We start from the raw sequence: 13,947 nt of genomic DNA, 5'->3' as shown, positions 1-13,947 counted from the left end.
GTTCGACCAGGCGGAGGCTCAGTTCCAGATTCGGGGTATCACAGTAGAGACCACCCGGTACTACCATGTGGTCAGCACCCTGGATCCACAGACTGCAAACAGAGTGGCCAACTTTATCAACAGGCCACCATTGGAAGGCACTTACACTGCCTTCAAACAGCTATTAACCGAGATGTTTGAACTCTCACGGCGAGAGCGAGCAGCACTTTTGCTCCACATGGATGGGTTTGGAGACAGATCCCCGTCGGCACTCATCAACGAGATGCTGGTCCTCCTGGGAGATAAGCAGCCCGGCATCATGTTCGAGCAGGAGTTCCTGAAACAGATGCCTGAAGACATCCAAATGCTCCTAGTGGATGCAGATATCACTGACCCCTGGAAAGTCGCAGCATGGGCAGACATTCTGTGGAAACTGAAACAGAAGTGCTTGTAAAGAAAGGCTCGAAAAGTCCTGCGATCAGACCAGAGCAGTCCCAAGCAAGGAACAGCAGATGTGAGAAACAGAAGTACCTTCACAGATTTCGCTCGAGACAAAAATTGAGAACAAAGAACATTTATTGTACAACAGTGCAAAGTTGGGTGCTTCCCCTTACCCTGGGAATACGCACACATACTGGGGCTCACCTAACTTTTATACAGTTCATTTCAGTGTAGAGGTACCCTCCCCCCCCTTAAAATTCTTCTGCCTCCTGGATTGGTTTGGCATTTGGTAATTCTGTCTACCTACATGCAGTTTCTGTAAACTTGAAAGACCATGGGGTATCCTGTCTGGGTCCCATCATGTCATTGTCCTTATTCATGAATCTGCCTTTGTCCTTATTCACACATCTCAACCCCCAGGACTTACTATATGCAGAACTTGCTAATTCTTTCTATCACTATAAGACCCTTATTCTATTATATTTGCGTAACCCTTCCTCACACTCTTATCTGAATTCATCCCTACTCAGCATTTACTTAACTTCCTCTAATCTAGTCTAGTATTCCTTATTTCATTCATACTAGCTTTACTTCCTATATTCTATTATCTCTCACAATCCACACTTTTTCTTTAGCTACGTTAGTAAATTCTCAACTGGAAGCATGGTCTTTTTTTCCCAGCGAGTCAGCAAATGAACTGCCATCTCAGCATCATATGCAGATAGAGTTTGGGAAACATACATCCTTTAGGTTGTAGTGATCTGACGAAGGGTCCGTTGAATTAAACACTGCACACAAGTCATTAGGCAGGGAAGTATCATGATGGCTAAAATAACGAGTCCAACTGCTATAAGTCACCAGTAAAAAGTTCAACCGCCTGACTATTGTGGCTGTTGTCATCAATCGATCTTCCACAACGCCGCCCTCGGCAGCCAAAAAGTAATCGAGAGCCAGGCGGTTTTGATAAGCTGTAGCTCGTATCTGTCATTGTTCTTCAGCCAATAAATCCAAGGCCGTCGCTGTCTGTTTGGTGATAATCTCCAAAACTGCCTGGAGTCTGATTAAATGGTTTAAATGCCAAACAGCTGTGGTACTCTGGAGCAGCTTGAGCCATTTACAACTGGAATCCCCCTTATAGTGATGGCCTTTAGCCTTCCGAATGTATTCGTGACCCAAAGGATGATTTACAGGATGCCAAGTTGGGGGGGAGAGTTTATTGTTACTTAACCTGTGAGTAGCAGCTTGTCTGCGAGTATTAGCATATATAACCCCTTTATCCCTACTCCAGGTATAGCCCTGACTAATGTTCTGCCTATCATTTTCCCACCATCTTCTTTGTACCATATTTTTAGCACTCATCTCTTTAATATCTGTAGAGGCCGGGACGTAAGCCCAATCCACTCCCCTAGGGCAGTTCTGTTTCCCTGGTCTATGTTGGGATCCTAAATTAAACCATACTAAATAAGGTACCCCACTATGAATACACTCTATACCTGTGCCCTGTCTGCATTCTAAAAGTAAACTTATCCATTCCTCAAAGTAATTATCACCTCTGCTGCCCCTATTCCAGGAGGACTTAATACATTGTGTACAATTGGGTGGTTTCCCAAAAATTGGGAACCAGCAGAAAAACAATACAGCAAATAATAAAAATAACATTACAGCACTTTTTCCCGGCGTAGTGTAACTTTCAGACCAGAAGGATGCGAGACTGCACGCCAGGTGGAGGGTATATTATCAACATCTTTAGTCTGTGGATTAGCTTGTTTAATGCGTTGTATGTGAGTCCACCCCTTTTCTTTTGTTCGCACTGCAGTGTCTGTAATCAGAAGTACACAATAAGGGCCGTCCCATATCGGTTTTAGTTTATGGTCTTGCCACACTTTTACATATACCCAATCACCAGGTTTAACAGAATGAATAGGATAGTCCAGGGGTGGGTTTTGAGCTAATAAACCCTTCTGTCTTAAGTCATACAGAGAAGTAAAAGTCCCTGTAAATATTTAGATATGTACTGGTCATTAGCATCAGGGGTAAGGGTATCAGTGTGGAATCCCATGTGAGGAAGACCAAACATCATTTCATATGGTGAGACAGCAAGGTCCTTACGAGGAGCTGTGCGAGTCCTAATCAAAGCTAAGGGTAAGCATTTAATCCAGGAGAGGCCAGTTTCCTCGAAGTCGAGTGAGTTGATTTTTCAGGGTCTGATTCATCCGTTCAATACGGCCTGAACTCTGGGGGTGCCATGGGGTATGTAACTGCCAATCTATTACCAGGATTTTGCACACACCTTGGAGTACCTGAGAGGTAAAATGTGTACCTCGATCTGAGCCAATGGTTTGAATTATGCCATAACGCGGAATAACAGACTCTAGTAATATCCGGATAACGGTGCTAGCACGATCATTAGGGGTCGGGAAAGCCTCAACCCATCGAGTAAAATGATCCACCATCACCAGGAGGTATTTATAAGCCCCTGTCTTAGGTAATTCCATGAAGTCAATCTGTATTCGTTGAAATGGGCATACGGCTATATCGCGACCGGCAGGCATTACCTGGCGCATGACTTTCTTATTCACTCACTGACAGATTGGGCACCCCCGAGTACTTTGCTTGACTATGGTGTATATTCCCGAGCAATTAAAGGACCGTACAAAAGCATCAACAAGTGCCTGTGTTCCCCAATGTGTCTGCTGGTGGAGCTGATCAATAATCTGACAAGCCAAGGCTTTGTTCAGTACTTGGCGTCCCTCTGCCGTCCACCACAACCCATCGGCAGTTTGACGCATTCCCTGGTCTTTCATATAAACCTCCTCTTCCCGTGAAAAGATGGGAATCTTTTTAACCTCATGTGGGGTGGGGAGTAACAGCTGCATGTCTATTTTTTCTGTGAGTGCAGCCTGTTTGGCAGCTTCATCTGCCCGTCTGTTCCCCTGTGCTTCAGGACTGTCAATAATTTGATGGCCCCGTACATGAACTACAGCTATCTCCTCAGGTAACATAAGAGCATCTAAGGATTGAACAATTAAGTTTTCATGGATCAACTTTTGTCCTTTTCCAGTTATCATTCCCCGCTCTTTCCAAATCTTTCCAAGATGTGCACTACACCAAAAAGCATACTTTGAGTCGGTATAGATTGTGCCCACCTTTCCCTCTAAACCCTGGAGAGCTCTGCAGAGGGCATATAATTCACAGGATTGTGCTGACCAATGACCGGGAAGATGACCGGCTTCAATCACGACTCCTTTATTCCTATCCACTACACTATACCCACTATACCGAATGCCATCAATGCAGTGGGAAGATCCATCAATAAACCATCTTTCACCCTCCCGTAAAGGTTCATCACTTAAATCATCTCTAATTTTTGTCTGTAAATCTATCACTTCTAAACATACATGCTCTAAATCATTGGGGACAGTATCAGAATCTGGAGAAACCAAGAAGGCGGCTGGATTCTGTTCTTTGTTTATAATCAGTGTCAAATCATCCCTATCCATGAGAATCGCTTCATACTTTAAAATTCTAGAATCAGTAAGCCACCTTCCGGCACATTGTAAGAGAATGGTGCGGACTGTGTGAGGGGTATGAACTATCATCGGGGCACCAAACGTAATCTTTCGACCTTCATTTACTAAAATAGCAGTGGATGCAATTGCTTGAACACATTCTGGCCAACCACGACAAACAGGATCTAAAATTTTTGACAGAAAGGCAACTGGTTGTCTAAAGCCTGCCCTCTCTTGCGATAATACTCCAATGGCCACACCGTCTTTCGCATTGGTATATAGGTCAAATGGCTTATTTAGGTCGGGTAAAGCCAAAACTGGGGCATTAATAAGACGCTGTTTCACCAAGGTAAAATCTTTAATCTCCTCCTCCGTCCAGACAACAGTTTCGCCCCCTAGAGTCGCAAGTTTATCATAAAGAAATTTGACCAGGCTAGAATAATTCTCAATCCAAATTCTACAGTATCCCACTAAACCAAGGAATTTCCTAAGTTCTCGAGCACTCTTTGGAGGCGGGATCTGCAGAATACCGCGTGTTCTCTCTGGACTTATCTTTCTAATTCCTTGACTAACCAGATAACCTAAGTATTTAACTTCAGATTGAACAAATTGTAACTTTGATTCGCTCACTCTAAGACCCTTATTCCCTAGAAAATTCAGAAATTCAACAGTGTATTGTTTAACGACATCATACGTTTTTCCTGTGATTAATAAATCATCAACATATTGTATTAATTGAAAATTCTCTCTCCGAGGGGCCTCATCTAGTACCTGTTCTAAAACTTGGCCAAACAAATTTGGTGATTCTGTAAAACCTTGGGGAAGGACCGTCCACCGGTATTGATTTTTCCGTCCTGTAAAAGGATTCTCCCACTCAAATGCAAACATGTCCCTACTGTCTATTGCCAACAGACAGGTCCAGAAGGCATCTTTGAGGTCAATTACACTAAACCACTTACTATGGGGATCAATTTTACCCATTATAGGGGTTAGGTACAACCGGATAACGGGTGAGAATAATTTTGTTTAACTCCCTCAAATCCTGCACTAATCGATAGATACCATTTGATTTTTGGACAAGTAAAATTGGGGTATTAAAAGGTGACATACAAGGTTCGAGTATACCATCTTTCACCAATTGGTCAATTACTGGCTGCAGCCGCTTTCGGCCAGCCATAGGAATTGGATACTGTTTTCGTCTAATTACTTGGTCAGGGTCTTTTAAAGTAACTTGCAGGGGAGGAACATCTAACCCTCCTCTTTGCCTCTTTTTGCGCATACTCTAGGATTTATTAGTTCCCGATCCTCCTCTGTTAGAAAATAAAATTGAACCCCAATACCTGATCCCTGTGGTCTGGTACCGATAGTCAATTGGTCCTGTAAATCCCATCCCAACAAGCAAACTCCAGCTTGGGGAACTAGTAAAATATCCCCTGTTATGATCTTTTCTCCCATTTGTATCCTTACATTCTTTAGTATAGGGACCGTAAAATCTCTTCCTCCCACTCCCGAAATCATCACTGTCCCTTCTGTTTTAACACCCTCGCGCCGTTGTAAAATACTAGACCGGGCTGCCGCAGAATCTACTAGAAAAGTCATCTCGTCACCGTGGGGTCCTATGCTTAAATTTACCAATTTCTCCGTGCAGCCCCACGGTGTGTATTGACTGAGAACCGTGGCCCCCTATTCATAATCTGCCTCCATCAATGCATAAGATCGCGTCTCCCTGGCTCACATTGGGCATTCCCTCTTAAAGTGTCCCTCCTTTTTACAATAATAGCAAACTAATGCTCCTGTTTCCCAATTTCTACCAGGGTCTCCACGGGGTCCCGGAATGGTCGTCGTCCCCGGAATTCTCCTCTACTCCTGCCTCGGCTCTGGTCTCTACTTCCCCACTCCTGGCACTCCTCCCAATGTCCAGGAGCTGGCACACAGCTCCTAACATTTCCCTGCTGTCCCTCTGCAACTTCCTTGACTGCCTGCATCAAAATCTTAGCCTTTCCTTTCTGTTTATCTTCAGACCTCTGGACGTATGCCCTTTGTGCGATCTGTAAAAGCTGGTTATTCCCTGTTCATGCCAATTCTCTGTCTTTTGTAATTTCTTCCTGATATCTGGGGCTGAATTAGTAACAAAGCCCGTCAATACCAACTGTTCACCTGCTGGGGATTCTATATCCAACCCCCCATATTGCTGTATGGCCGCTCGCAATCTATTCAGAAATGCAGAGGGGGTCTCCTCGGGACCTTGGGGAACCTCAAATGCCTTCTTAAAGTTCTGTCCTTTTGGAACAGACTCCTTCATTCCTTTTACTAGATTAACCCTGTACTCATCCATTCGCGTGTGACCATCATTAGTAGTCATCCCAATTTGGGTTTACCAGGGGCAATTTAGCTTCTCCAGGTATCGCCTCTGGTCCCCCTTGGTGTTCCCTATCCCAGACTCTAATCCCTGCCTGGCGAATCATTCCACGCTCATCCAAAGAAAAAAGAGTCTTAAAGATAGACATTAATTCATCCCAGGTTTATATATTAGGTTCCAAAAATTGATCTAATTGTTCTGCACATCCCTGAGGCTCTTCTATCAGAGAGGTAATTTCCTTCTTAAAATTGTGCACCTCCATACTAGTCAGAGGCACATTTACGAACCCGAGACCCCCCACATCCCCTCCCAAGGGAACCTCCCGTAAAGGTCTCATCCAGTTAATTTCTGGCTTATCCCCTCCTCTATGATGTTTAGGTTCCTGCCCTCCAGGAGACAAATCAAAGGGTTTTGCCCTTCCCTCCTGAAGGTTCTCACACTGTTCTGAATGACCCTCATAATCAAAGTCTCCTCCCTCTCGTGTCAATTGAGGCGGTAAACTTGTACTCTATGAGCGGGTCATCATACCACCCCTACTTTATTTTTCTTTCTCTAACTGTGGAGGAGGAGGGGAAGGTAAAGAAGGGTAAAGCGGAGGTGAGAGGGGGAAGATAGGAGCCGGCACAGGGGGAGCATAAGGTGGAGGAAGGGAATGTAACATCCTTGTACTTCAGGGGCAGAAGGTTCCTCATCCTTCTTGTTCTTACATTCCTTTTCGCTCAAAATCATTTGATGAAACGATCCACTGGGCCAACAGGCTGCATATTCTCTGCTCTCGGTATTACCTCCTTGATTTTGGTAGAGCTAGATGTTCAATGCCTGACACATCCAGTCCTCGTCGGATCCGAACTTTGGCCAATATACCGAACTCCCTTTTATCGGATTCTTAACCCATTCCTGATAGCAAAACCTGACCATGGTCTGTTTATCTTTCCCACGGGTTTTCCCCGCACCCCAATCAGATAACATTAATCCTAACAGACTATGTTTAGGTATCTGATCTTCCTGTCCTTCTTCAGGACTGTTTCCCTTGCTACTTACTCCTCCCATACTAGCAGGTAAATAAATTCCTCTTACCGGGATCCAGTAGCTATTCCTAGTGCACTTCCTTAACGTTCTCCTGTCGTTTGTTCTCAATGCCTCTTCTCGGATATCACTCGCTTTGTCCACTGACCAGTCACCCGTCATCCGGGAGTCCACCTGAATCAGCCGGGGTGCACCTACCCCCGTCGTCGGGCACTCTGTCAGTGGAGGGAGTGGGATCCCGGACGAGCCCCCATTTGTGAGAAACAGAAGTACCTTCACAGATTTCGCTCGAGACAAAAATTGAGAACAAAGAACATTTATTGTACAACAGTGCAAAGTTGGGTGCTTCCCCTTACCATGGGAATACACACACATACTGGGGCTCACCCAACTTTTATACAGTTCATTTCAGTGTAGAGGTACCCTCCCCCCCTTAACATTCTTCTGCTTCCTGGATTGGTTTGGCATTTGGTAATTCTGTCTGCCTACGTGCAGTTTCTGTAAACTTGAAAGACCATGGGGTATCCTGTCTGGGTCCCATCATGTCATTGTCCTTATTCATGAATCTGCCTTTGTTCTTATTCACACATCTCAACCCCCAGGTGCAGAACTTGCTAATTCTTTCTATCACTATAAGACCCTTATTCTATTATACTTGCGTAACCCTTCCTCACACTCTTATCGGAATTCATCCCTACTCAGCACTTTCTTAACTTCCTCTAATCTAGTCTAGTATTCCTTATTTCATTCATACTAGCTTTACTTCCTATATTCTGTTATCTCTCACAGCAGACAAGAGGCAGGAGCGAGTCCAGCGTCAGATGGTGCTTCTACTACTGGAGAAGGGGCGCCGAAGCCTGCCGATGCTAGTCCCCTTGCGAGTTCCAGGGAAATGACAAGGCCAAGCAGTCGCTGATGACCACGATGACTGGCCACCAAGAGAGCTACCTGTATGTCTGGGACTGCCTGTCCCGCAGATGATTCCCGGTGGATGTAGGAGCAGATGTCAGTGCGATACTCCCAACAGAGTTGGACACTAGGTGCAGGCTAGCGGGACCCACATTGAGGGCTGCCAACAATAGCAGTATACGGACCTATGGCACTCATAGGGCCGAAATGCAGTTTGGGGACAGTCACTTCTCATAGGAGTTCATGCTGGTGGCAGTGGAACAACCACTCCTCTGAGTGGATTTCCTGTGAGCCCATAGCCTCCTAGTGGACCTTAAGGGTAAGCGACTCATCCACAATGAGACCTACCAGACCATCGCACTGAGGGACACTAGGTTTCCGACAATGCACCTGGACTCCATCCACAGCTTGGAGGATGAGTTCTCCAAGGTGTTAGAGGGATTCCCGGAAATCCTTTCCCCTCAATTCACAGCAGAGATGCTTCGACACGGCGTCAGACATCACAACCTGACCAAGGGCCCACATCTCCACGTAAGGGCGAGACAACTTCCCCTGGAGAAGCTCCAACCAGCCAAGGAGGAGTTCCGCAAGCTCGAGGAGTTGGGTGTTGTTCGACGATCGGACAGCCATGGGCTTCGCCCCTGCACAAGGTGCCTAAAGCAACTGGGGGCTGGAGACCACGTGGCGACTATCGCCGGCTCATCGAGTCCACCATCCCGGACCATTACCCCATGCCACACATACAGGATTTTGCGGCAAACCTGCACAGGGCAACAATATTCTCAAAAGTGGACCCTGTGCGAGGATATCACCAGATCGTGGTGCATCCTGCTGACATCCCTAAGACGGCCATCATCACTCCATTTGGGCTGTTCGAGCTCCTGAAGATGTCATTTGGGCTCAAAAATGCGGCACAGACATTCCAGTGACTGATGGATGCAGTAGGCCGAGACCTGGATGGCACTTTTGTCTACCTCGACGATATCTTCGTGGCAAGTAGAACCTGACGGGAGCACCTTCAGCACCTCTGAAATCTCTGTAGTCGTCTGCAGGATTTCGGCCTCACCATCAACCTGGCCAAATGCCAGTTTGGCCTGAACACCGTTGACTTCTTGGACCACAGGATTAAAAAGGATGGAGTCACACCACTGACCGACAAGGTAGAGGCCATCTGCAGCTTCCTGAAGCCAAGTACAACCAAAGGTCTGCAGGAGTTCACGGGGATAATAAACTTTTGTTGCAGGTTTATCCCAGCAGCTGCCAGAGTGATGCACCCTTTGTTCATCCTGATGTCCGGCAAGGAGAAGAACCTGACCTGGGACGAATAATCCGCATGTGTGTTTGTGAAAACCAAAGATTAACTCCTGACCCACCCCAGACTAGATGCACCCACAGCCCTCACAGTCGGTGCCTCAGGAACAGCGATTGGTGGAATCCTGGAGCAGCAGATAGAAGGAAGTTGGTACCCACTAGCTTTCTTTGGCAAACATCTGCGGCCCCCCTGAACTAAAGTACAGTCCTTTCGATAGAGAACTGCTGGCGCTGTACTTAGCTATCTGCCACTTCTGGTACTTTCTTGAGGGAAGGGCTTTCATGGACCACAAACCACTGACTTTCACCCTGGCTAAAATCTCCAACCTCTGGTCAGCCCGCCAACAGAGACACTTGTCTTACATTTCAGAGTACACCACCGACATCCAGCACAGCTCGGGCAAAGACAAAGTGGTCATGGACGCCTTGTCAAGACACAGCATCCACTTCCCAGTCAACGGTCTGGACTTCACAGCACTGGCAGAGGCACAGCAGCAGAACTACGAGATCCTGCAGTACAGGACCGCTGTCACAGGCCTTCAGCTTCAGAATGTTCCAGTCGGCCAGGTACTACCTCCTTCCTATGCCAAGTGGCCACTGGGCAGGTTCGATCTATTGTCCCAATGGCATGAGGCGATGAGTTTTTTACTCCATCCATGGGCTGGCACACCCATCCATCAGGACTACAGACTGGCTGGTGTCCAGCAAGTATTTGTGGCATGGATTGCAGAAACAAGTCCGGGGGTGGGCCAAGATGTGTATGCAGTGCAAAACAGCCAACGTGCAGCAACACACCAAGGTACCCCCACAGCCTTTCGAGCCAATGGAAAGTAGGAATGTAGGTTTGACCACATTCACATGGACATAGTAGGATCCTTGCCAGTCTCTCAGGATTCTTGCTACCTGTTCACAGTGGTCGACTGCTTCACCCGGTGACCAGAAGCAATCTTCCTGGCTGACACATCCACCAGGTTCTGTGCCAAAGCACTCCTCTTGTCCTGGATTGCATGATTCGAACTGCCACAGTACATCACTTCTGACCAAGGCGCACAGTTCACCTCCAGTTTGTGGACCGACATTGCCAACCTGTGGGGTGCTACACCATATGACAGCATACCACCTGCAAGCCAATGGCATGGTAGAGAGTTTCCACAGGCACCTCATGACCACCCTCATGACCAGACTCAAGGGCCCCAACTTGGTGGACGAGCTACCATGGGCACTACTGGGCATCTGAACAGTGTCGAAGGAAGACCTCCATGCATCCTCTGGTGAACTCGTCTACGGACCCCCATTCACAATTCCTGGGGATTTCGTTCCAGGAGGAGACAACCGCCTTCCTGGACAGGCTACGCGAAAAGGTCGGTAACCTGACTCCGATCCCACCCTCCAGACATGGACAAGCCAAGACCAACATCCTCAAAGAACACAAGGACTGTGAGCAAGTGTTTGTACGCAGAGGACCCCACCATTCACCACTGCAGAAGCCATACGAAGGTCCGTTTCAAGTCATCCAAAACAATGGAGCCACCTTTGAGCTGGACATCGGTGGTAATCCAAAGGTCTTCCCTACAGATAGACTCAAGCCTGCCCACACAGACCCAGCAAAACCCGTAGAGACACCAACACCTCGACACAGAAGCAGACCACAAAAGACTTTAATGCATACCTACATACATTATAGACAGTAATGCCGGATCTGGGAGGGGGGGTCATGTGGCAGCCTGCAATTGTGGAGATCAGGCCGGCAGCAGACGCAGACAGAGATCGTTAAAGCGACTCCAAGGACAACAAACCGGTGGGGGTAGAAGCTGGGGGAGCAAGCTACCCAGCTAACTCAGTAGAAACAGGGTCATTCTTGCCCACTAATTGTTATTCATATGGCTGACTCAGTCAATTAGCAAAAACAGTGGGAACTTGAACAGTATAAAAGCAGCCTTTCCAGCCCTAATAAAGGAGTGAGCTTAACCTGCCACACTGTGTGTGTGTGTGTGTGTGTGTGTGTGTGTGTGTGTGTGTGTGTGTTTCTTTGTAGTGATAGGCTACATGCATACCAAAAAAATATATAAATGCATTTTTGCAAATATTTGCAAATAATAAAAAATCAATATTAATACTTCCTGTAATGGATTTATGTTAATCTTTAATTTAATATTAAACTATATTTCTCATGTATTAATGTCTTTAAATCTGTATTCTTAGTAAGTTAGCTGTGGGTTAGTACAGGGTCACACACAGGTCACAGCACATTGAAAGAAAACCATTGTTTTCAGAACAGAGTGCACGTTCTCAGAATCAACATGTCTTGGACAGACAGAGCTAATGGATTTCAAGGGGTCTTAATTATTCAAGGACTGCTGAGGAAGCCATCTGCTTTTAATCAAAACCACTTAAGCTTCTTGTACAGAGATTAGGTCAGAGGTTGATATCTTTCTTCTTTCTTTGGCTTGGCTTCACAGACGAAGATTTATGGAGGGGTATGTCCATGTCTGCTGCAGGCTCGTTGGTGACTGACAAGTCCGTTGCGGGACAGGCAGGCACAGTTGCAGTGGTTGAAAGGGAAAATTGGTTGGTTGGGGTTGGGTGTTGGGTTTTTCCTCCTTTGTCTTTTGTCAGTGAGGTGGGCTCTGCGGTCTTCTTCAAAGGAGGTTGCTGCCCGCCAAACTGTGAGGCGCCAAGATGCACGGTTTAAGGCAATATCAGCCCACTGGCGGTGGTCAATGTGGCAGGCACCAAGAGATTTCTTTAGGCAGTCCTTGTACCTATTCTTTGGTGCACCTCTGTCACGGTGGCCAGTGGAGAGCTCACTATAGAACACGATCTTGGGAAGGCGATGGTCCTCCATTCTGGAGACGTGACCCACCCAGCGCAGTTGGGTCTTCAGCAGCATGGATTCGATGCTTGCGGACTCTGCCAGCTTGAGTACTTCGATGTTGGTGATGAAGTCATTCCAATGAATGTTGAGGATGGAGCGGAGACAGCGCTAATGGAAGCGTTCTTGGAGCCGTAGGTGATGCCGGTAGAGGACCCATGATTCGGAGCCGAACAGGAGCGTGGGTATGACAATTGCTCTGTACACGCTGATCTTTGTGTGTTTCTTCAGGTGGTTGTTTTTCCAGACTCTTTTGTGTAGTCTTCCAAAGGCGCTATTTGCCTTGGCGAGTCTGTTGTCTATCTCTTTGTCGATCCTTGCATCCGATGAAAATGGTGCAGCCGAGGTAGGTAAACTGGTTGACCGTTTTGAGTTCTGTGTGTCCGATGGAGATGTGGTGGGGGGGGGGGGGGTGGGCTGGTAGTCATGGTGGGGAGCTGGCTGATGGAGGACCTCAGTTTTCTTCAGGCTGACTTCCAGGCCAAACATTTTGGCAGTTTCCGCAAAACAGGATGTCATGCGCTGGAGAGCTGGCTCTGAATGGGCAACTAAAGCATCATCTGCAAAGAGTAGTTCAAGGACAAGTTGCTCTTGTGTCTTGGTGTGAGCTTGCAAGCGCCTCAGACTGAAGAGACTGCCATCCGTGCGGTACCGGATATAAACAGCGTCTTCGTTGTTGAGGTCTTTCATGGCTTGTTTCAGCATCATGCTGAAGAAGATAGTAAAGAGGGTTGGTGCAAGGACGCAGCCTTGCTTCACACTGTTGTCCTAACCCTTCTCCATTGGTTGATAAGGAATGGTTTTGAAAAAGGAACAGAATTTTGGTCATGTGGTTTCCAAGAATTGGGACTCACTTGGTGATGATGATTTGGAGAAATATATTTTCAAATTCAGACATTTTGAGTTTCAGTTTTGGAAGAGTTCAGTTTAGAGAGTACAGGGGTGAGATAGGGGTTGAAACCTTGTGAAAGACTGGTTTGAGTTACAGATACTGGAATTGGTGCTATTGTGTGTTACTCTTGGGAAAAGGGGAACTCTGAATGTGGCTTTTGAAATAAGGAAGACCATTTTGCTGTCTCTTTGGAAAAGAGAGCAGATCTCTACTGGGCCTATTTTGGTATAACTTCTTCATTTAATCCTTCTCTGGGTTTATGAATTCATCGTAGAAGAAAATAGCCACATTGTAAGTAAAAAGAGCCTGAAGATGTAATGTTTAAAAGCACTATAATTATTTCTGAACTGAGAATTTAAGACCTTCAAACAAGACTAACATGATACTGAACTTTTAAAGATTGACTTTTCAGAATGGGACATTAATTATACACACGCATACATTTACATTTGCATATAGTGGGGTTAAGTTCAGAGTTAAGAGAAAAGTAAGAAATGTCATGTTTTTAATAGTTTAATTTTAAAAAATTATCGTTTTGAATTTACCATTGTCTGGTGAATTTTTCATTGCTGTTCCTGTGTTAGTGTTAACAAATTACCTTTAGTCCCAAAAATAATTAAAAAGGTTGTTAGTTCATAACATTCCTATC

The sequence above is a fragment of the Narcine bancroftii genome, chromosome 7 (assembly GCF_036971445.1).
Source record: "Narcine bancroftii isolate sNarBan1 chromosome 7, sNarBan1.hap1, whole genome shotgun sequence".
NCBI lineage: Eukaryota > Metazoa > Chordata > Chondrichthyes > Torpediniformes > Narcinidae > Narcine > Narcine bancroftii.
The sequence above is the reverse complement of the archived record's forward strand: the minus strand, read 5'-3'. Positions refer to the sequence as shown.